Genomic DNA, 22,389 nt, shown 5'->3' with positions numbered 1-22,389 from the left:
TGCAGTAGGCTTGTAGAGCTATGAACTTCCCTCTCAGGACTGCTTTCGCTGTGTCCCATAGATTTTGGATTGTTGTGTTTTCATTGTCATTTGTTGCCATGATGTTTTTTATTTCTTCCTTGATGTCTTTGGTAACCCAGTCATGGTTTAATAGCATGCTGTTTAGTCTCCATGTGTTTGATTTCTTTGGGTTGTTTTTATTGTAGTTGATTTCCAGTTTTATGCCACTGTGATCTGAGAAGAAGCTTGATATGATTTCTATCTTCTTGAATTTGGAGAGACTTTGCCTATGTCCTAACATATGGTCTATCTTTGAAAATGTCCCATGTGCACTTGAGAAGAATGTATATTCTGTGGCTTTGGGGTGAAATCTTCTGAAGATGTCGATTAATTCCATCTGGTCTAGTGAGTCATTTAGGATTGATGTTTCTTTGCTGATTTTTTGTTTAGAGGATTTGTCCAATGGTGATAGTGGGGTATTGAAGTCTCCTACTATAATTGTATTGCTGTCAATCTCTCCTTTGATATCTTCCAGGAGTTTTTTAATGTATCTTGGTGCTCCTGTGTTGGGTGCATATATGTTTACCAGAGTTATTTCTTCTTGTTGGATTTCTCCTTTTAGTATTATGAAGTGGCCTTCATTATCTCTTGTTATGTCCTTCACTTTGAGATCTAATTTGTCAGATATAAGTATTGCTACCCCAGCTTTTTTTTTTTTCATTTCCATTCGCCTGGAAAACCTTTTTCCATCCCTTTACTCTCAGTCTGTATGCGTCCTTTTTTTTGAGGTGGGTTTCCTGTAGACAGCAGATATATGGGTTTTGTTTTCTTATCCAATCTGTTACCCTGTGTCTTTTGATTGGGGCATTCAATCCATTTACATTTAAAGTTATTATTGATAGGCACTTATTTGTCACCATTTTTATTCTATACCCCTCTGTTCCTTCTTTGCTTCCTATTTCTTTCTTTTTTTTTTTATAGCAGACCCTTTAGCATTTCTTTCATTGCTGGTTTGGTGGTGATAAACTCCCTTAGCCCTTTTTTGTCTGTGAAGCTCCTGATTTCACCTTCAATTTTGATTGATAGCCTTGCTGGGTACAGTATTCTTGGATTGAGACCCTTCCTTTGCATGACTTTGTATATTTCATTCCATTCCCTTCTGGCTTGATGAGTTTCTGTTGAGAAATCAGTTGCTAGTCTGATGGGGGTTCCTTTGTATGTAACTGTCTGTCTCTCTCTGGCCGCTTTTAAGATTCTTACTTTGTCGTTGGTGTTTGCCAACTTAATTATAATGTGCCTTGGCGTCGGTCTTTTGGGGTTCATTTTGCTTGGAACTCTGTGAGCTTCTTGGATTTGTGTGGGTTTTTTCTTCCCTATATCAAGGAAGTTTTCTGTTATTATTTCTTCTAACAGGTTTTCTATTCCTTGCTCCGTTTCCTTTCCTTCTGGTACCCCTATTATCCTTATGTTGTTTTGTTTTGTGTTGTCCCGAAGTTCCCTTAGGCTCTCCTCATGCTTTCTAATTTTTGTTTCTAGAAGCTGTTGTAATTGGGTATTTTTTTCCATCTTGTCTTCTAGCTCACTTATGCGGTCCTCTGCTTCTTCTAGTCTACTCTTGATGCTTTCTATTGAGTTCTTTACAGCAGCGATGTCATTTTTCATTTCTTCTTGGTTCTTCTTCATTTCCTCTTGGTTCTTACTCATATTGTCGAATTTGTCTTCCATCCTTTTCAGCCACCTTATGACCATTTCTCTGAATTCTTTCTCTGATAGGTTGTTTGCCTCTAGTTCGTTTACTTCCTTTTCTGGTGATGCCTGCTTCTCTTTCCTTGGGGGGGGGGGCTAATTCTTTGTTTCCCCATGGTCTCTCTTCTCCGGATGTCTGGTTATATAGTTCTCTCTCTCCGGCGTTGATTTAAAGGTACAAAATACAACACAACCAGGCACAACACACAAGGCACTAAACAGAATTGTATTCACGATATTAATAACCTCCAATAAAGGTAACCACCAGAGAAAGACAAATTAGGGAATAGGAGTGGAAGAGGGAGAGTAAAAAGAAAGAACAACAACAAAAAAAAAAGAGTGTGAATCTGAACTTGGGAGAAGAGCAGTAAGAAAAAAGAAAAGAAAAATGAGTAAGAGAGGCAAGAACAATACTAAGAGAGAAAAGGGGAACAAACTATATATATGGGGAGTAGACTCCACTAGAACAACCACTAATCCCAGCAAATTCCAGCAACACGAGCCTGGAGATTAATACAAACTGCAACAGCAACTAATATCAAGTGAGGCAAGAGAAAACAAAAGTAATAAAAAAAAAACAAAAACAAAGCAAACAATAGAACCAACCAAACAAACAAAAAGTATAATCAAAACAATCTCATAAAAAAAGCATAAAAATTCAATCTAATCAACATTCAAGCAAACAACAACAAAAGGCCAGAGAGAAAAATAATTTTTTTAAGGGGAAAGGTTAGGAGGAGAGTGATGGCAAAATGTTAGCGTTGAGATAGGGTAAGGGAAAGATGCAAATAGAATGTAGGACACTAATCCCAAAATAAAAGAAAGAGAAAATCTAATGACATTTAAAAAAAAAAAAGTAAAATAATAGCAATAATAATGCTGATTGAAAATAAAAATGTAATAATTAAAAAGGTGAAAATCGAGGAAAAAGAAAAAAAATTTTTTTCTTAAGTAAAAGATGCAAAAAATGAAAATAAAAAAATTAGAATAAAAAAATTGAAAAAAGAATTGAAAAAAGAATTAAAAATTAAAAAATAGGAAGACTAAAATGTGCAGTAGCGGCTGTCATTCACTTCCTCTTTTATTCTGTTTGGTATGCCTGTTTCCCAGTCTGGGCGGTATTTCAATTCAGCTTCGTTCCTCTGCTCCTCCGTGTTGTAAGCCAATCCTGCTTTTTAAGCCGGCCGTGTCTTAATTTCTCGTATTTATTTTTGATTACACCAGAGACAATTAGCGTTTCAGCCCCTGGGTGGCAGTGTTTCTGAATTGACTTCTGGGCCTCTCTAGCTTTTTTTTTTTTTTTTTTCCCCTCTATGGCACTCACTACCGGTTTGTGGAGGTGTGTGCCTCACAGCTGCCTCTCCGATGGTCACACCCAGCTCTGTTCCCAGGTTCCGAAAAAACAACTTCCCCTGCAGTCTTTCAGGGTTTTTCCACCTGGGTTTTCCTATGCGTTGGGCTTAGTAAGCAGAGTCGGAAAGAGCCCAAGTGTGCGGACAGTGGGTCTGTGCGCCAGACTAAGGAGCCCGCACTCCTTTGAAAATTCTTAGTCTGATCCTCCTCGTCAGATTAAAATGAGTTGATTTTAAGAGGTCACTTCAGTTAGCAACTCAGAGGACCCCTTCCACATTCACGGATCACGGCAGCTCCAACTGCCGCCGGTTTTTCTAGGCACAGACCTCCCGGTTCCCGCCGGTCCCACGGCTCGAGCGCTTCCCTCCCACCGCGGGGATTAGAAACCACACCTTATTTCAGGTGAAATCTGACCTTTCCGTGGTTCAGTGAAGGGTTCCTTTGAATCCGAATGTTTGCGCCGATAGGGGACCGGTGTTCTGGTGCTCGCAGCTGTTCAGTGTTTGCAGTTGTCGCGGAAAGTCAGGTTTCCAATAAAATCCTCCTTTCCTTGCAAGATGGCGAGGCGCCCGGTGAGCCCGCAGCTCCGGGAGGGAACCCAGCCCCTGTCAATGCTGTCTTTATGTGGTCTCCACTTATGTCCTTGGTTATCAGGGTTCTCTCCAACTAGTCTTCAATTGATTTTTCAGGAAGTTTTTCTGTATTTTAGTTGTAATTCCAGTTTGGTCCTGGGAGAGTGTCAGTGTAGCTTCCACTTAATCCGCTGCCATCTTGGAATCCCCGTTCCTCTGCACTGAGTGGAGCCGCGGAAAGACGAAAGCTTCAGGGTGGCCGCTGTCTCCGTCCCCGAGGCCAACTCCCAGAACATGATTATATTTAATACACAACTTCGGTATACCATAAAGTAAAGCACCATTGTAAAATAATAACAATAAACATGGTATTTCATTTGCAAAGCATGAGAAATGGTTAACATCTTTAGTCATAAACAAGCTCTTAGAAACCAGTAACAGAGACACTATAATGCAAGGAACCTGGAAAAAAATAAACTGAAATAATACAAATGACGATTAAGCGTTAAGCATATTGATGATTGCGCTGAGCAGTGACGAGGAATAATTTCTCTGCAATATGACACGGAACGGAATAAAGACACTGACACCTTTTGTTCTTCAGTGTTGAACAGGGTTGTACAGTTTGAAGTCTCATAAAACATTGATGAGTATCAACAATTGGGAGGAAAGCCGGTTTTGAATCAAAATATAAATTTGGAATATCCTTAGCCCAAGCAATTCCAATTCGTTAAAATTTTTTCAACAAATTAGTTGAACAAATTCAAAAGGAGTGATATAAAAACACGCTTAATGCAGAGAAAATATGTAGCCAGTATAAGCACCCTAAAACACCACTTGCCTTTCAGTTTATCAGCACAACCCCAAAGGGTGTGCACAGAATCTATTGGTAGTAGATGATAGCGTAGGGAGTACAGTCACTAAGACTGTGGTAAGTACATATGGGGCCTGGTGAGTACCTGAAATTGAGGGAACACTTTGCAGCACACCTGAAACTAACCCAAAACAATACTGAATGTAAACTAATCGAAAAGTAAAAAGAGACATAACACTGGGAGATGGGGATTAGAATTAAAAGGAAAGCAAAGGTACATAAAGTAACAGATGTCTATGTTATCTAAAAGCTAAGAAAGTTTATTTTTAATGAATACATTTTAAATCTACCCCAGGATAAGTAAAATCAGAACTATGTGGGAGCCCTGGAGGAAGGCCTCGCAATGGCGCGTCCCAGGCTTCTGGGTGTTACCGTCGCCAGCACCCCATCTCCTGGGATGCAGTCCAGCAGCAGCAATGGAGACAGTCAGCATGCTGCTCACGGTCCTCTCCATGCCGCCCTTTAGGTCGCCTTGGAACATGAGCTTCCTCACTCCTGTGTTCCACGTCGGCAGGGAGTGTCCGTGGCAACGCACAAAGGAGGCCTCTCCACGCTTTCCTGACGCCGGTCCTTGGGTTTGTAAGAGGGTGGCAGGAGCCGTGGCAGGTGTTCCTGTTCAGTCATCACAATCACATCGCCAACAGGTTGTAATTTTTTCAATATTTTACATGCACAATCATGTTATTTGCAAATTGTGATGTTATCATTTATTCCTATTGAGTCTGTTTTCATCATCTGACTTTATTGCATTGGTATTGTCTTCCAGTTCAATGTTAGAAGCAGTGTAAGCAGGACGTCCTTGCCTCATTCTTGACCTCTACGGGAAAGTTCAAGAACTCAGTCTTAAATATGATGTTGACTATGGGCTTTTAAAGGTGATCACCAGAATAAGATTTTAGGGTTTATTTTCCACTAACTGGTACTGACGGTTATCAAATCAGTTTTTTGTATTTGGTCGTGTGTTTGCTGAGTATCTTTCATATGCAAATACTCTCTCTAGCATCTTGCTGTTGTAAAGATGAAACATCTAACACTATGTAATGACATCTGTAAAAAAATTAGGAGTATGCCAGTTTTATTGCCCTTTTTGAAATATATCTAAAACATTCTTAACGTGTCAATTCTGCTGAAATACATGACAAAGCAGAGGTCTCTGTTTATGGACGTTTGAGCAGCTGAGGTCCAGAGCTGGGCTTCCAGCTGACACGCATGTCATTACTTTTGGGGAAACAGGCTGAACCTCCTGCCAAACTCCCCTGACAAGTGTGACATGGTGGCTCGTTGACCTCGCCTCCCTGCACGGCCATGGCCACCTGGATTGTTTTCCAAGCTACAGTTATCCTCTCTGAAAGCCAGGTCATCTCGGAAATGCCAACAAATAAAGTAACTTGAAGGAATCTAAAAAGAATGATTTTCTAAGCCTTACTACAGAATATGCTTTAAAGCGTTTACTGATGCCCTTGAAGCAGGAATGTTAAATTATATGTTAAATTATCTTCCTTTTAGTTGGCTGTTTCTGCAAAGTTCTTCCAATGCAACAGTCTGTTTACATCATGCTGATGGACTGCTTACAAAACAATTTTCAAGACCAACAGAACCAGTTCTCTAGGCGGGTGACTTCCTCTTATACTGGAAAGGAAGAGACTCATGAAGCAGGTGTGTATTGAAATACCATTTTTCTACAACTCACAGATTCAATGCTATAGGAGATAAGTATGATACAATGAAAAGCATAAAGACAAACGTTTTTAGAAACATTTTGTTTATTAGTTTTTTAGCTCTACACAATCTATTTAACTTCTCTAAATCTTAGTTACCTCAGTCATAAAATGGCCCTTTAAAAAATCTGTTCTTCCCACATGAACAACCCTATTCTGTGGATGAGAAACACTGCGATTCAGTAAGGAAGTGAGTTTTCTAAGACATGGTAATGGAAGGCAAATCCACGCTATGGAACTCGCCTGTGCTCAGAGCTGTAAGAGAGAAATGAATAAGCGACCGAGGTGTCCGGAGCTTGGAGAGATCGCGTCTGGTTGGGGTGATCAGGGAGCCTCAGGGAGAGAACCACATGTGAGCTGAGCCCTGACATGTGATTTGGGTTGTAAATTATTTGTCTGTGTACACTGCAAACAGATAATTTTCAAATTGAAGGGAATTCTTAAGTGTCCCCCATTGAGGGTGGAAAGAGAGGTGCAGTGGCATCATATCCTAGGTCCTATTGCTGCAGCCCATCATCCCCTAAGTGTGCTCCTGTCTGCGCATGTCTGTGCATTTCATTCACCACAGGATTCTGTGAGGTTAGAGTCATTTCAAATTCCCGGTCAATCCTGAGTAAGCAAACTGTGCCTTAGTGCTCTTCTTGTTGTACAAAAACACAGGGAAGAATCTTTTAAATCTGTGTTTATACTATTGGAAACATTCCCCCTCCTGTGTGGAAGGGAAGACCTCAGCAATTGTCGGGGGGGGGGGGGGGGGAGGGTCTTATTCCCTCCCCTGACTGGGTGACACTTCTCTTTCTCCCCTAGTCCTCTCTTCCTCCTCCCCCTCTTCCTCCTTCCCCTCTTCCCCTCCTCCTCCTCCCCCTCCTCCCCCTCTTCCTCCTCCCCCTCCTCCTCCTCTTCCTCCTTTTCCCTCCCCCCCCACTGGGTGACACTTCTCTTTCTCCCCTAGTCCTCTCTTCCTCCTTCCCCTCTTCCTCCTCCCCCTCCTTCTCCTCCCCCTCCTCCTCTTCCCCCTCCTCCTTCCCCTCCTCCTTCTCCTCCTCCTCCTTCTCCTCCTCCTCCTTCTCCTCCTCCTCCTCCTCTTCCTCCTTTTCCCTCCCCCCCCACTGGGTGACACTTCTCTTTCTCCCCTAGTCCTCTCCTCCTCCTCCCCGCCCTCCTCCTTCTCCTCCTCCTCCTCTTCCCCCTCCCCCCAGCTCTGTCTTTTTCTTCTCCTCTCCTCCTCTTGCTTTTCCATGTCTTTGCTCATTCGAGTGGCGGTTATCAGCTCCTGGCACTGCCAAGCGGCCTGGCAGAGCCAGTGGTAAGCCAGGGGTCTTCCTGTTTGTGTCACTGAGGGCATTGTCCAAAATATACATCACCCCATTACTGGTATTCATGGAAAACCCCACAAAATCCTGGTCAGGGAAGCGCAGAGCAGCCCACATGGGCATGTCCATGACATACCAGACCCCTGCAGGGCCCTACCTGAGAGCAGTTGAGAACCCTCCTGCTGATGACCTGAGAATAAATGAATGGTGGCCGAGGAACTTCTAGGCTGAGACCGAGTTTCAGGTCCAAGCAATGCTAGTCAGTGGTACCTGCTGTAATGAAATCTTTTTTCTAAGCACCCAGAAACCTAGAACTTATCTTGGCAGGGACGCAGGGAGGATGTTTGGTGGCACCTGGGAAAGGGGTGGATAGAGGCAGCATGCGGGGGAGAACTGACCATGGACTATAGCTGCTCAAGTCGGTGCCACACGGAGCTGATCTGTGTGTGAAACACGCTGGCAGCAGTAACCACCTGGGTCAGATCCACACGGGGTGGACCTGCGGGCTCAGCAAAGAAGGGAAAATCCCGCGTGTTAAACAGTAAGGAGGAATCCTGCTTCCACTTAAAGGCCACAGTTCTACTCAGACCCCAGTTCAGTTTCTCCACCTGTAAAATGGGGGAAAATGGTATCTATTTATATGAGATTTTTTTTTTAAATATATTTTATTGATTCTTTACAGAGAGGAAGGGAGAGGGACAGAGAGCTAGAAACATCGACGAGAGAGAAACATCGACGAGAGAGAAACATCGACCAGCCGCCCACCGCACACCCCCCACCGGGGATGTGCCCGCAACCAATGTACATGCCCTTGACCGGAATCGAACCTGGGACCCCTCAGTCCGCAGACCGACGCCCCATCCACTGAGCCAAACCGGTTTCGGCTATATGAGATTTTTGCAAGGAAAAAAATGACATCGCGTCTTTAAGGTGCTCAGCATTCGCACTTGGCACATTCTGTTAAATCAATGGTGACTATTTGTTACATTTGATTAGAAACACAGCCACGGGGCTAGGACTTGAGAATTCCCTACGAAAGTGAAAGTGAATGCAGCTTCCCGAATGAACTCCGAGGGTCACATCCTGCTGCTTTCTGTTCCTAGTCCGCATGGAGATCGGCCTTTGCCAGTGTCTATGTGCCTATTACGTGTGTGTGTGTGTGTGTGTGTGTGTGTGTGTGTGTGCGTGTGCGTGTGCGTGTGCGTGTGTGTCTCCTCCCACACCTCGCCCCCATCCTAGACAGAGGAGGTGGGAGGAGGGGGGTAGGGTCACTGAGGGGGGTGTGGTTATGAATCCAGCTGGGCGGAGGGAGGGCTGTATTATCTGAATCGCCTCCCTCATGTTAGACCCAAGAATTGCTACAAAGAACAGAGGATGCGGTGTCCCTCCACCACCTAAGGAATATGGAGCACAGCTCCTGCTGCAGGGCGGGGCCATTCTGGGCTAGCTGTGTGTCAAGAGAATCGCATGTCTTTGGAATTGGGTTTTTGTTTGTTGTTTGTTTTTTGTTGTTTTTTTTGAGGACACAGGGATGCAAGTTCTATGGGGTGCTGCAGTTTTGTCAGAGCAGCAGCAGGAGCCCTGCACGAGCTCTGGTGCTCTGAGTGACTGAGTCCATGTATTCTCCCAAGTTCTCCCATTCAACTACGCCAGGGCTGGCTCCTGCCTGAACCCTGCCCACTGTACTAACTGTTGGGAACTTAGTCCAAGTTCCTCCTTTATCCTCTGCTCACTAGTAACAGATGTCAGGTCTGAGCCCTCTGCCTGGGGCTGGACCGTCTAGGACGCCGGGTCTTAGACGGAGAAGCCATGAGAGCCTGTGGGTGTATAAGAATGAGTCTTCATTGCAGAAGCCAGTGGTCACATAACCATCAGACAAGACAGTCCTCACAGCAAAGTCCATACAGGCAGGCAGCCGGACACCGACTGGTGAACGTATATATTTCCCATAAAGCAGCATCAGTCTCTATCCCCACAGCTGTTATCTGAGCAGCCGCACGCTGCCTCCTAGACTCACCGCCTCACATTATAGCGGTACCTGAGCTCTCCGGCTCAGCAGCTTCTCCTGTCTCTCCTGCCCAGCTGCTCTTCCCAGCAGACTTCTTCACCGACTCCAGCCAACCAGCTGGTCAGTAACCTACTTTTACACTATTTAGACAAAGAAGGCTTCACGCCAATAGTTACATCAATCATATTGGCTACTGAAGAGCATAGTCTACCGTGTGTCTTTGCACCCACTCGTGGTGTCTTGTCCTGATTAGGATTCCCAGGCTCAGAGTCCTTGGACATCCCGTTTAGGCAAATGCCCAGAGCGGCCTTTGTCCATTCTGGTGTACTGATTACAAGGCCTTTGTGATTCCATTGGCCTTGACTATCCAGGTCCCACAAGTTTTTCCTTTGGCTTTGGAGAAAATAAATACAATGGGCTTTGGCTTGGGTTTGGGCTAATGTCTCCTTTTAAACAAAAACTATGGAAATAACCAATAATCAGAAAGAGCTCACACAGGCTTTTACCAAAACGTCGATCGTCGCTGTTGGCCCTCACCATCGGCACAGCCATCTGCTGTGCGCAGCCCTTTCTCTCCCTGCCCCTCCTCCCCAAAGCCTTCTTAGCTGGACTCCTTGCCCTTTGCTTTGTTCTTTGGTCTGTTGTGTTGTGAGTTGCCCTATAAATTTCCATCTTGGGGAGCAAGTATCTATGTGGCTCCAGGTTTGGACAAACTGCGGGGGCCTGATGCGGCGGGGGCCAAACATGGCGGGGATCTCCCTTTTCCGCGTCCCGCGCGGAAAGAGAGATGAACGAACCGGTTCTAAGTGGAGGCGGCCAGGGATTGAGAAATATTAGAAATAAAGAGAGGAGAGATAGATCTGAAAGCTGGGGCTGGGTGAACCTTTCTGTGCCTGGCTGAGGCCACAGAACAGATCCAGATTGCAAAGCTGAGGCTTTATTTATAATCAGGGACAAACAAGGCAATTAACAATGTTCTTGTAAGTTTCACTTGTTTTGGCAGCACTTGCTGCCCCTCCCACAGCCCACTAGCTACCCAGGAAGGATCTAGGGATCAGTTACAGGATCAGGCTTAATTATGCTGGGAGGGGTCTGCCCTCCAAACGAACTTGTTTGTGATCCTGCCACAGGTCAGTCCGAGGCTTAAACCTATAACCGCTTCCTACACAAACCTTCCCCATCTATATGGAAGGTCTGATTTAGAGGTTGCAGTCTGATATAACCAAAACATATTCCATACCAATTTGGCTAAAAGCTAGCAGTAGTTGGTAGGACACTTCTGGAAAGTGTGAAATCAATATTTGTTAATCCTCACTGGAGGATATTTTTCCATTGATTTTTTTAGAGAGTGGGAGGGAGGGAAGGGGCAGAGGAGGGGAAAGAGAGTGAGAAAGAGAGAGAGAAACATTGATGTGAAGGAAACACATCCATTAGTTCCCTCCCCGCAGCCAGAGATTGAACCTGCAACCCAGATATGTGCCCTTGACCGGAAATCAAACCCAATGCCAGGGCTAAGCTCTAACCACAGAGCTACACCTGCCAGGGCAGTCCCTATATTTTGATGTCAACCTTAAACATAAAAAACTAGGATTAGCATCCAAATGATCCAGCAAATCGTCATCTGAAATGACATTTGGTTATCAAATGTTTATAGCCATATGAAGAGGGATAGAGTACTGTACGATATTTATGCTTTAAAAATCTATATAAAATTTATAGTGAGCCTCTTGTGAACATTTCATGATTGAATAAATGAGTGGAATTTTGCAACTTGGAATAGCACTTAGAAAGCTGGTTGAGACAGGTCCAGGTTTAATATAATAGGACAGCAATTTCCAACCTTTTTCATCTCGTGGCACACAAACTAAGTACTAAAATTCTGTGGCACAACAGAAAATGTTATTTTTTTGCTGATCAGACAAAAAATAGGTATAAGTTTGATTCATTCACACCGGATGGCTATTGTGTTGGCTGCTGTCATTTTATCTATTTGACAATCTAAATGAAAAGAGGTCAGTGCCCCGACTAAACAGTCAGGTGCTGGGTGTTTTGGAAATTCTTGCGGCACCACCAGGGTGCCTGCTGTGGACACTGGTTGACAACCTCTGTAATCGGTGGGTGTGCTATGGGAGGAAACCCTGGGAAAGGGGACAGCGTGCTTGGAGCAACAAAATGGCCAGAGGGTCCCAGGTGGGTCAGGGGTCCCAGGTGGGTCAGGGGGTGGTTTATGGCTGTGCTTCTTAAGCCTCTGACACCTGTGGTGAGGGAATATATATTTTTTTGTTTTCTTAAATTTCTAATCTGCTGAGACCAATACTTTTATTAAATCCAACAACAATGAATTACTAGAAAAATAATCATGTTATATAAAGGTCTAACTTCCTATTTCTTTTTTCTTTATTTATTGAATTTATTAGAATGACATTCGTTTGCAAAACCGTTTAGCATTCAAGTGTACAATTCAATGACACATCACCTGCTCACTGCATCGCAAGCCATCGCCCCAAGCAATCCGTCCTCCAGACTCCTGTGGAAAACAGTATGGAGTTTCCTCAAAAAGCTAAAAATGGAACTGCCTTTTGACCTAGTGATCCCACTTCTGGGCATAGATTCTAAGAATCCTGAAACACTAATTCAAAAGAATATGTGCACCCCTATGTTCATTGCAGGATTGTTTACAACAGCCAAGATCTGGAAGCAGCCCAAGTGCCCATCAGTAGATGAGTGGGTAAAGACGCTGTGGTACATGGGATACTACATGGTCATACAAAAGAAGGAAATCTTACCTTTTGTGCAGCATAGATGGACCCGAACAGTATTGTGCTAAGTGAAAGAAGCCAGTCCGAGAAAGACAAATAACGTTCCATTTCTGTACATAACTCATCTCAGACCAGGGAAAAGCAGTTCCCTGACGGACAACGGGCTGCCCAGCACTCCAAGGAGCTCTTGTTAGGGAATGGCGGAGCTGGCCCTCGAAAGAGGTTGGAGCTAGACCGCCAGGAATCTTGTGCATGATTAAAGAATTCCAAACTTTATGCTCTCAAAACTGCCATATATTATCTTCCTGAATTTACTTATACTGCAGGTTAACTTGCTTAAAACTTCTGTGCTGAGTAGTTGTTTGATAAAACATATATCTAACAACCTATTTGGGCTTTGCAGATATGGATTAGTATCCCATCAGTTGCCTGGAATTTTTTTCCTTTTAAATAAACAACCTGGTTTGTGGAAATTTGGGTTTGTTTGGGTAAGGGAACACTATATCATCCCGGTTTCCCCTCCCCGTTTCTCTGTCTTGTATCTGTTATCATCTGAGTAGGTTGGATTTTACATCAGATTTCTTAGGGACCAGGACTGACCTGTGAGCCCCTGCCTTTTGTTGTCCTGAGCTCTTATGACCTCCTTCCAGGCCCCAGGTTTCAAGATGCTGCACATATGTGTGGCCAGACTGGGCCTGCTGGGGCTCCCCCTCTGCAGAGCTTCACCCCAAACCTGTGATGGCCCTGAGGCAGGAGGATGTGAACGCTTGGGCAAGGAGGGCACCTCGGGCTCAGGCACATGAAAGGGATCCCACCCTGGGAAACAGCCTTCCAACTGGAGGGCATTCCCAATAAGTTAAACATTTTTAATTTTTAAAATATGTGGGAATAAAATGACCCTGTGAGTGAAAATTAAGGAGCATCTGAGTGAGAATAAAATGTCTGTGGGAGTCATTTAAATACCACAGGGCAATATTCCTTTACTTTGGTTATAATGAGACTAGAGGCCTGATGCACGAAATTCGTGCAAGGGGTTGGCCCCAGCCGCTGCGGCGGCTTCCTCTTCCTCGGCGCTGTGGCCAGGGCCCTCTGCCTCGGCCCCCACTGCCGCAGCTTCGTCTGGAAGAATGTCCAGTCCAATTAACATATTAGGCTTTTATTATTATAAAGGCCTGGTGCACAAAATTCGTGCACAGGGGCAAGGGGGGATGTCCCTCAGCCCAGCCTGCACCCTTTACAATCCGGGACCCCTCAGGGGATGTCCGACTGCCCAGCCTGCACCCTTTCCAATCTGGGACCACTGGATTGGACCCTGCACCCTTTCCAATCCGGGACCACTGCAAAGTACCCTGCACCCTTTCCAATCCGGGACCACTCACCTGCCTGCCTGCCTGATCACCCCTAACCCCTCTGCCTGCCTGCCTGATTGTCCCTAACTGCTCCACTGCTGGTCTGATCACCCCTAACTGCCTCTGCCTCACCCCTCACCCGGGACCCAGGCTTCCCTCCCTCTGGCCAGCTACAAGCACCCAGGACCCGGGCTGGCTTCGCCTGGGCTGCAGCTGCAGCATGCTGGTGCCCGGGACCGTGGAGTGGGTGGTTTGTCCCTCTCCTGGGCCACAGGCGCAGGCGCCCGAGACCGTGGAGACTGTGGGGTGTGCGGGTTGATCCTCTCCCGGGCTGCAGGCACAGGTGCAGCCACTGGCGTCGGGGACTGTGGGGCATGTGGCTTGTCCCTCTGCCAGGCCTCAGCCTGGCTGGTCCCCTTTCCTCTCTTGCGAGCTCATTTGTGCCTGGCTGGTCCCTGTTCTTCTCTCACGAGCTCATTTTGCCTGGCTGGTCCCCATTCCTCTCTCCCTAGTGTTGAGTGTCTGAGCCTTTACAGCATGAGGGTGTGAGGGCATGATGACTATTTGCAAATTAGCTCTTTATTATATAGGATTGTTAGTTAGAATCCTTACCTGAGTCCAGAATTCAACCTGTAAGTATTCTTTTCATCCACACTGTCTCTGACCGAGGGGTGCAGGGGCTGCTTTTATTTTATTTTTTATTTTTATTTTTTCATTTTTTTATTAAGGTATTATATGTGTACATATATTACCATTGCCCCCCCACCCCACTCCCATACATGCCCTCATCCCCCAGAGTTTTGCGTCCATTGGTTATGCTTATATACATGCATACAAGTCCTTCGGTTGATCTCTTATCTCCCCCACCTCTCCCTAACCTTCCCGCTGTAATTTGACAGTCTGTTTGATGCTTTACTGTCTCTGTATCTATCCTTTTGTTCATCAGTTTATAATGTTCTTTATTATCCATAAATGAGTGAGATCATGTGGAATTTTTCTTTCGTTGACTGGCTTGTTTCACTTAGCATAATGTTCTCCAATTCCATCCAGGTTGCTGCAAATGGTAAGAATTCCTTCTTTTTTATGGCAGCATAGTATTCCATTGTGTAGATGTACCATAGTTTTCTGATCCAGTCATCTGCTGACGGGCACCTAGGCTGTTTCCAAATCTTAGCTATGGTGAATTGTGCTGCTATGAACATACGGGTGCATATATCCTTTCTGATTGGTGTTTCTAGTTTCTTAGGATATATTCCTAGGAGTGGGATCACTGGGTCAAATGGGAGTTCCATTTTCAGTTTTTTGAGGAAACTCCATACTGTTCTCCACAGTGGCTGCACCAGTCTGCATTCCCACCAGCAGTGCACGAGGGTTCCTTTTTCTCCACATCCTCGCCAACACTTGTCGTTTGTTGATTTGTTGATGATAGCCATTCTGACAGGTGTGAGATGGTACCACATTGTCGTTTTGATTTGCATCTCTCGGATAATTAGTGACTTTGAGCATGTTTTCATGTGTCTCTTGGCCTTCCTTCTGTCTTCTTTCGAAAAGATTCTATTTAGGTCCATTGCCCATTTTTTTATTGGATCATTTATCTTCCTTTTATTAAGTTGTATAAGCTGCCTGTAGATGTTGGAGATTAAACCTTTATCAATGATAACATTTGCAAATATGTTCTCCCATACAGTGGGCTTTCTTGTTGTTTTGCTGATGGTTTCTTTTGCTGTAAAAAAGCTTTTTATTTTGATGTAGTCCCATTTGTTTATCTTCTCTTTAGCTTCCATTGCCCTAGGGGCAGTATCAGTGAAGAAGTTCTTTCAGCATATGTCTGAGACTTTGCTGCCTGTGGATTCCTCTAGTATTTTTATGGTTTTCCATCTTATGTTTTAAGTCCTGTATCCATTTTGAGTTTACTTTTGTGTATGGTGTGAGTTGGTGATCTAGTTTCATTTTTTTGCATGTATCTGTCCAATTTTCCCAACACCATTTATTGAAGAGACTATCTAGACTCCATTGTATGTTCATGCCTCCTTTGTCGAATATTAATTGACCACAGTGGTTTGGGTTGATATCTGGATTCTCTATTCTATTCCATTGGTCTATATGTCTGTTTTTTTGTGCCAGTACCAGGCTGTTTTGAGAACTGTGGCTTTGTAATACAGCTTGAAATCTGGTATGGAGATCCCTCCTACTTTATTCTTCTTTCTCAGGATTGCTGTGGCTATTCGGGGTCTTTTTTTATTCCAGATGAATTTTTGGAGAGTTCTTTCTAGGTCTGTGAAATATGCCGTTGGTATTTTAATGGGGAATGCATTGAATCTATATTTTGCTTTGGGTAGTATGGACATTTTAATGATGTTGATTCTACCAATCCATGAACATGGTATGTTCTTCCATCTGTTTACGTTTTCCTCTATCTCTTTTTTCAGTGTCCTGTAGTTTTCTGCGTATAGGTCTTTTACCTCCTTAGTTAAGTTTATTCCTAGGTATCTTAATTTTTTTGGTGCGATGGTAAATGGGATTGCTTTTTTAGTCTCTCTTTCTGTAAGTTCACTATTGGTGTATAGAAAGGCCATAGATATCTTGGTGTTAATTTTGTATCCTGCTACATTGCTGAATTCATATATTAAGCCTCTTAGTTTTTTGATGGAGTCTTTTGGGTATTTTATGTAGAATATCATGTCATCTGCAAATAAGGACAGCTTTACTTCTTTTCCAATTTGGATGCCTTTTATTTCTTCTTCCTGTCTAACTGCAATGGCTAATACTTCCAGTACTATGTCAAACAGGAGTGGTGAGAGTGGGCATCGCTGTCTTGTTCCTGTTCTTAGGGGAAATGGTTTTAGTTTTTGCCCATTGAGTATGATGTTTGCTGTGGGTTTATCATATATAGCTTTTATTATATTGAGGTATGATCCTTCTATTCCCACCTTGTTGAGAGTTTTTATCAGGAAAGGGTGTTGGATTTTGTCAAATGCTTTTTCTGCATCAATTGATATGAGTATGTGATTTTTATCTCTCAATTTTTTTATGTGATGTATCACATTTATAGATTTGCGGATATTGTACCATCCTTGCATTCCTGGGATAAATCCTACTTGGTCATGGTGTATGATCTTTCTGATGTACTGCTGGAGCCGATTTGCTAGAATTTTGTTGAGGATTTTGGCATCTATGTTCATGAGGGATATTGGCCTGTAGTTCTCTTTCATTGTGTTGTCTTTATTTGGTTTTGGTATTAGGGTGATGCTGGCTTCATAGAAGGAGCTTGGAAGTGTTGCTTCCTCTTGAATTTTTTTGGAATAGTCTGAGGATAGGTTTTAGTTCTTCCTTGAATGTTTGGTAAAACTCTCCTGTGAAGCCGTCTGGCCCCGGGCTTTTGTTTGCCGGAAGCTTTTTGATGACTGCTTCAATTTCTTCCATAGTTACTGGCCTACTGAGTTGTTTAGATTCTTCCTGATTGAGTTTTGGAAGGTTATATTTTTCTAGGAATATGTCCATTTCCTCGAGGTTGTCCAGTTTGTTGGAATAGAGTTGTTTGTATTATTTTTAAACAATCCTTTGTATTTCGGCGGGGTCGGTTGTTATTTCTCTTCTTTCATTTCTGATTTTGTTTATTTGGGTCCTCTCTCTTTGCTTCTTGGTGAGCCTGGCTAGAGGTTCATCAATCTTGTTTATCCTTTCAAAGAACCAGCTTTTGGTTTTGTTGATCTTTTGTATTATTTCTTTGGTCTCTATGTCATTTATCTCTGCTCTGATCTTTATTATTTCCTTCCTTCGGCTTACACTAGGCTTTTCTTATTGCTCTTTTTCTAACTCTTTGAGTTGTAGGATTAGGTAATTTATTACCACTGTTTCTTGTTTTTTGCAGTAGGCTTGTAGAGCTATGAACTTCCCTCTCAAGACTGCTTTCACTGTGTCCCATAGATTTTGGATTGTTGTGTTTTCATTGTCATTTGTTGCCATGATGTTTTTTATTTCTTCCTTGATCTCTCTGGTGACCCAGTCATTGTTTAATAGCATGCTGTTTAGTCTCCATGTGTTTGATTTATTTGGATTGTTTTTATTGTAGTTGATTTCCAGTTTTATGGCACTGTGATCTGAGAAGATGCTTGATATGATTTCTATCTTCTTGAATTTGAGACTTTTCTATCTTCTTGAATTTGAGACTTTGCCTATGTCCCAGCATGTGGCCTATCTTTGAAAATGACCCATGTGCACTTGAGAAGAATGTATATTCTGTGGCTTTGGGGTGAAATGTTCTGAAGATGTCAATTAATTCCATCTGGTCTAGTGAGTCCTTTAGGATTGATGTTTCTTTGCTGATTTTTTGTTTAGAGGATTTGTCCAATGGTGATAGTGGGGTATTAAAGTCTCCTACTATGATTGCATTGCTGTCAATCTCTCCCTTGATATCCTCCAGGAGTTTTTTTTTATGTATTTGGGTGCTCCTGTATTGGGTGCGTATATGTTTACCAGAGTTATTTCTTCTTGTTGGATTGCTCCCTTTAGTATTATGAAGTGGCCTTCCTTATCTCTTGTTATGTCCTTCACTTTGAGATCTAATTTGTCAGATATAAGTATTGCTACCCCAGCTTTTTTTTTTTTCATTTCCATTCGCCTGGAAAACCTTTTTCCATCCCTTCACCCTGTCTGTGTGCGTCTTTTTTTTTTTTTTTTTTTTTGAGGTGGATTTCTTGTAGACAGAAGTTATATGGGTCTTATTTTCTTATCCAATCCATTACCCTATGTCTTTTGATTGGGGTATTTAATCCATTTACATTTAAAGTTATTATTGATTGGTACTTATTTGTTGCCATTTTTATTTTATACCCCTGTGTTCCTTCTTCGCTTCCTATTTCTTTTTTTTTACAGCAGACCCTTTAGCATTTCTTGCATTGCTGGTTTGGTGGTGATAAATTCCCTTAGTCCTTTTTTGTCTGTGAAGCTCCTGATTTCACCTTCAATTTTGATTGATAGCCTTGCTGGGTACAGTATTCTTGGATTCAGACCCTTCCTTTGCATGACTTTGTATATTTCATTCCATTCCCTTCTGGCCTGATGAGTTTCTGTTGAGAAATCAGTTGCTAGTCTGATGGGGGTTCCTTTGTATGTAACTTTCTATCTCTCTCTGGCTGCTTTTAAGATTCTTACTTTGTCATTGGTGTTTGCTAATTTAAATATAATGTGCCTTGGTGTCGGTCTTTTGGGGTTCATTTTGCTTGGGACTCTGTGAGCTTCTTGTTTTTGTGTGGGTTTTTTCTTCCCTATATAAGGAAAGTTTTCTGTCATTATTTCTTCAAACAGGTTTTCTATTCCTTGCTCAGTTTCCTTTCCTTCTGGAACCCCTATTATGTGGATGTTGTTTTGTTTCGTGTTGTCCCAAAGTTCCCTTAGGCCAGTGATGGGCAACCTTTTGAGCTTGGTGTGTCAAACTTCATCAAAAAACTGAGCATAACTCTGGAAGTGTGTCACTTTGAGGGAAAAACTAACTCCAAGCCTCTAGTCGCAAATGTTTCATCCTCAGGAGCAGCAAATGTTTCATCCTAGGCATGCGGCCGCGTGTCATCAGAAATGGCTATGCGTGTCAGTGCTGACACGTGTGTCATAGGTTCGCCATCACTGCCTTAGGCTCTCCTCCTGCTTTTTAATTTTTTTTTCTAGAAGCTGCTCTACTTGGGTATTTTTTCCCATCTTGTCTTCTAGCTCACTGATGCACTCCTCTGCTTCTTCTAGTCTTGATGCTTTCTATTGAGTTCTTTACAGCAGCAATGTCATTTTTCATTTCTTCTTGGTTCTTCTTCATTTCCTCTTGGTTCTTACTCATAATGTCGAATTTGTCTTCCATTCTTTTCAGCCACCTTATGACCATTTCTCTGAATTCTTTCTCTGATAGGTTGCTTTCCTTTAATTCGTTTACTTCCTTTTCTGGTGATGCCTGCTTTTCTTTCATATGCAGGCTGTTTCTTTGTCTCCCCATGGTCTCTCTTCTCCGGATGTCTGGTTATGTAGTTCTCTCTCTCTCCTTATCCCCGGCGAAATCTGACCTTTCCATGGTGGAGTGATGAGCTCCTTTGAATCCACGTGTTTTTGCCGATTGGGGACCGGTGTTCTGGGGCTCCCAGCTGTTCAGTGATTGCTGCAGTTGTGGATTTTCAGGCTTCCAATAAGATCCACTTTCCCTTTCAAGATGGCGAGGTTTCCCCGTCCGAACCTGTAGCTCCGGGAGGGGACGCAGCCGCATTGGGGGCTGCCCGGTCAGGGGAACCCCGTCCAGCAGTCCCCCACCTTTTCCTGGAGTTTAGCTGTCCCTTAGCTTGCCAACAAACACTCCCCGTGCGACCCTCAGCTGCTCCTTCTTTCTGCTCTGGGACAAGGCTCAGAACACGTCTGTCTATTCTGCCGCCATTTTCTCCTCCCTGCAGGGGCTGCTTTTAGAAGGAAATGACATCCCTCAGTCATTCTCTCCTTTCCTTCATGGTGGCCCTCGTTACAGGCCTGAGGAGACCCGGCCACTAAGGACACCCTGTCTTTGTCTCCTGGGACCTGCCTCTGGAAGTGCTGCACTGAGTAGGGTGTGTTCGTGAGAGTTTGCCTTGCCAGCCCCGTGTGAAGCCTTTGCATTCATCACTCCCCCTACCCTTCACAATGATCTTACGATAGAGGCTTGACCCCTACCTTCATCTGAAAGGTACATGTTTCCTCTCCCTGAACCATTTGGAAATATGTGGCAGACATCATGACACTTCACTCCTCAAGGCTCAGTATGCATTTCAGTATCATTTTCCTGAATAACCATCATATCATTTTCCCACTGAGAAATTAATAATTCCATCATATCATCTCACATAGTCCATTTCAAATTTCCCATTGTCCCAAATCACTCTTAGGCCTTTTATTTTAACTGAAACTTAATTTTTCTTCCATTTATTGTTATGTCCCTTTAGTTCTTTTAATCAAAAACAGCACACCCCTCTCCCCCTTTTAGATTTTTGTTTTTGTTTGTTTCAATGACATTGACTCTTTTTGAAGAGTCCAGGCCAGGTGTAACCCATCTGTTTTGCCTCCTGGTTACTCAGGTTATGTACTTTTGACATAAACATTCCATAAGCGATACATGTTGCATAATTCAGCCCTCCTCTCTCAGCAGCTGGGGTGGAGGTTGCTTCCCCAGCCCCGGCTGGGAGACACTTCGGGGCCCTGGAGTGTTGGGTCGAAGGCGGTATCCGCCCGGCCCTTCCCATGGCCACCCACTAGGGGCGTCCGGAACGCGGGGCGGACTCTTGCTTCTCAGAGGGGGAAGGGACCACTAGCTGCCAAGCTGAGGCCCTTTTCTCCGCAAGCAAGGAGGCCTCGCAGGGACGGGGTGCGGCCCAGCTTTAAAGCGCATTGGGCACTGCAATACCCTTTTCTACCCAACTTGGGTGCTGGGTTAGCGTCGTGCGAAACGAAGCACTTGGTCTTTGCTGAACCCGGAGGGTGTCCGTCGCTAACTTGTTCTTTTTGCCAGTTGGGGTTTCAGCATTTCCTGTGTTACACCTGCAAGGAGTACGTGGAAGATCTAGCCAAAATCCCCAAGAGTTTCTTACAAGTAAGTTTCCTGAGAACAGCAGCGTGCCCTGCCCCAGGGGACCCTGTGCAAGTCACCCACATTTATAAGAAGTGCAGTGGGGGTCGGTGAGGAGCTGCCTGAGACCCAGGTTATCACCTTCCCGCACCTCTCCAGCACCTCCTAAAAGGGAGGAACACATTAGAGATCTATTCCTGTTTTCATATATTGGTTACTGCAGCTTATAAACATACTAACCGCAGTAATACTTTTGATGTTACCTAGTAACCTGCCTATTCACAAATGTTGAATGACAATGACCAAAAACACAAATGCTGACAATTATGAATATTTCTTTCCTTAATCCTATATAATAAAAGGCTAATATGCAATAGACCGAACGGCAGAACAACAGCACAACCAGTCACTATTATATGTGCTGACCACCAGGGGGCGTGTGTGGGACATGGCGGGTGTTGGCCACAGCAGGATGGTGGAGCAGGTGAGTGGGGTGCCAGACCAAGGCGGGGCACTGGTTGCTCTCATCGGGGCAAGACTCTGGTGATTACTGAAAATTCTTTGCTCCTGTGCGCTGCGGTCCTGCCTGGCACTGTGCCTGCTGCTGGCACCAGCCCTGCTCGCACCCGCTGCTTGCACCGGCCCCAATCACTCCACGCTGTCAGCGGGTGCAAGTGGGGCTGGCGCTGTCAGCGCATGGGAGAGGCTGTAGTGGGAGTGGGGCTGCAGGCAGACAAGGGACCGGGGGGCCATGGCGGGAGAGGCTGGGTGGCAGCACGGAGGATGGGCCAAGACCCACCCCTGTGCCTACCGCAGCCTCGCAGCCCACAGTTCCTTTCAAGGTGCATGAATTCGTGCACTGGGCCCCTAGTTTTGTAATAAAAACACTCCAGATAGTTGCTTATTATAGGAAAATACTAATATATGTTAAAGGTGAAAAATTGTATTTGTAATGGGGTGCACATTCCACATACCTGTGACAACCAATCACATGTGTTTTTCGTCAGGCACATACATAGAAATTTGTCCCCAGGTGAGCTTTCGAGTGAAGCCATTGGGCAGCCTTTGTAAAACTCAGATCTGTTTTCCCCAGACCTTACCATTGGGATGTGAAAAAATAAAACTGATTA

General features: G+C 44.1%; 1 long non-coding RNA gene across 2 annotated transcripts in view; it reads left to right on the top strand.

Annotated features, from left to right (window-relative positions):
• Window positions 1-12,767, top strand: part of LOC307110765 — a 45,204-nt gene extending 32,437 nt beyond the window's left edge. Inside the window, exons 4-8 of one of the 2 annotated variants that reach the window (XR_013814486.1) lie at window positions 5,012-5,189; window positions 5,312-5,420; window positions 6,052-6,201; window positions 8,259-8,506; window positions 12,002-12,767. This is a non-coding gene — a long non-coding RNA (uncharacterized lncRNA). Of the gene's footprint in view, window positions 1-1,658; window positions 5,190-5,311; window positions 5,421-6,051; window positions 6,202-8,258; window positions 8,507-12,001 lie in introns of those variants that run through there. The other variant, XR_013814487.1, reaches the window with a different exon arrangement.
• Window positions 12,768-22,389: the final 9,622 nt, after the last annotated feature.

Source organism: Cnephaeus nilssonii, assembly GCF_951640355.1.
Source record: "Cnephaeus nilssonii genome assembly, chromosome: 14".
Lineage (NCBI taxonomy): Eukaryota > Metazoa > Chordata > Mammalia > Chiroptera > Vespertilionidae > Cnephaeus > Cnephaeus nilssonii.
This window is presented reverse-complemented; position numbering and strand designations above follow the sequence as displayed.